Source organism: Oncorhynchus keta, chromosome 26 (genome assembly GCF_023373465.1).
Source record: "Oncorhynchus keta strain PuntledgeMale-10-30-2019 chromosome 26, Oket_V2, whole genome shotgun sequence".
NCBI lineage: Eukaryota > Metazoa > Chordata > Actinopteri > Salmoniformes > Salmonidae > Oncorhynchus > Oncorhynchus keta.
Genome location: NC_068446.1, coordinates 22,244,264 through 22,246,597, shown reverse-complemented (window position 1 = coordinate 22,246,597; position 2,334 = coordinate 22,244,264).

The window sequence follows — 2,334 nt, the reverse complement described above, 5'->3', positions numbered from 1 at the left end:
CCTGCTGGAAGGTGAACCTCCGTCCAGGTCTCAAATCTCTGGAAGACTGAAACAGGTTAACCTCAAGAAATTCTCTGTACTTAGCTCCATTCATCATTCCTTCAACGCTGACCAGTTTCCCATTCCCCGCCGATGTAAAAACATACCCACAGCATAATGCTGCCACCACCATGCTTCAGTGTGGGGATGGTGTTCTCGGGTTGATGAAAGGTGTTGAGTTTGCGCCAGACATTGTGTTTTCCTTGATGTCCAAAAAGTTAAAATTTAGTCTCATCTAACCAGAGTATCTTCTTCCATTTGTTTTGGGAGTCTTTCACATGCATTTTGGCAAACACCAAACGTCTTTGCTCATTTTTTTTAAAGCAATGGCTTTTTTCTGGCCACTCTTCCATAAAGCCCAGCTCTGTGGAGTGTACGGCTTAAAGTGGTCATTATAGACAGATACTCCAATCTCCACTGTGGAGCTTTGCATCTCCTTCAGGGTTATCTTTGGTCTCTTTGTTGCCTCTCTGATTAATACCCTCCTTGCCTGGTCTGTGACGTTTGGTGGGTGGCCTCTCTTAGCAGGTTTGTTGTGGTGCCATATTCTTTCCATTTTTTAATAATGGATTTATTGGTGCTCCGTGGGATGTTCAAAGTTTATGATATTTTTTTATAACCCAACCCTGATCTGTACTTCTCCACAACTTTGTCCCTGAAGAGCTCCTTGGTTTTAATGGTGCTTCTTGCTTAGTGATGTTGCAGACTCTGGGGCCTTTCAGAACAGGTGTAAATATACTGAGATCATGTGACAGATCATGAGACACTTGCACACAGGTGAACATAACAACATTCAACAACTGAGACATAAACTGAATAAGATCCACAGACATGTGACTAACACAAATTGAATAATGTGTTCCTGAACAAAGGGGAGGTCAAAATCAAAAGTAACAGTCAGTATCTGGTGTGGCCACTAGCTGCATTAAGTACTGCAGTGCATCTCCTCCTCATGGACTGCACCAGATTTTCCAGTTCTTGCTGTGAGATGTTACCCCACTCTTCCACCAAGGCACCTGCAAGTTCCCAGACATTTCTGGGGGGAATGACCCTAACCCTCACCCTCCGATCCAACAGGTCCCAGAAGTGCTCAATGGGATTGAGATCCGGGCTCTTCGCTGGCCATGGCAGAACACTGACATTCCTGTCTTGCAGGAAATCACACACAGAACGAGCAGTATGGCTGGTGGCATTGTCATGCTGGAGGGTCATGTCAGGATGAGCCTGCAGGAAGGGTACCACATGAGGGAGGAGGACGTCTTCCCTGTAATGCACAGCATTGAGATTGCCTGCAATGACAACATGCTCAGTCCGATGATGCTGTGACACACTGCCCCAGACCATGACAGTCCCTCCACCTCCAAATCGATCCCGCTCCAGAGTACAGGCCTCAGGTGTAACGCTCATTCCTCCGAGGATATACACAAATCCGACCATCACCCCTGGGCGTCTTTCTTTTGGTGTTTTTCAGAGTCAGTAGACAGTCCTCTTTAGTGTCCTAAGTTTTCATAACTGTGATCTTAATTGCCTACCGTCTGTAAACTGTTAGTGTCTTAACGACCATTCCACAGGTGCATGTTCATTAATTGTTTATGGTTCATTGAACAAGCATGGAAAACAGTGTTTAAACCCTTTTACAATGAAGATCTGTGAAGTTATTTGTATTTTTACTAATAATCTTTGAAAGACAGGGTCCTGAAAATTTGAATTTATTGTAAGGAATTTGAAATTATGAATACTTTTACTTTTACGTTTGATACTTAAGTATATTTTTAAATCAAATACTTTTAGACTTAACTCAACTAATATTTTACTGGGTGACTTTCACTTTTACCTGAGTCATTTTCTATTATGGTATCTTTTATTTTACTCAAGTATGACATTTGAGTACTTTTTCCACCACTGGATATAAAAAATGTCAGTGTCCATAAAATATTTAATTAAACCTTTGCCTCAATAGCAAAACATTTGATAAGAACAGTTGAGACAGGGGCAGTTGTGCTTGAGAAGGTAACTGAAATAGCGAGGGAAATGACACTTTCAGGATACGTATTATTGGCCAGTCGTGATACATGGTCTTTGTTGGTGTGTTGCTGCAGCAGGGTCTCTTTGAATGGGTCTGAATGAGTGTGATTAAAAGCCTGCTGGGTGGATTCCTGCCTGGAGGCATGGCCTGAGGAACACCACGGGTTTTACATCAACCAATTGACGGCTGCTGCCGGAAGCCTCCTCTTTCCACTCACAACAATATTGACAAATGCTCAGACTGCATTGACAAGAGTGGTGTGTAAAATC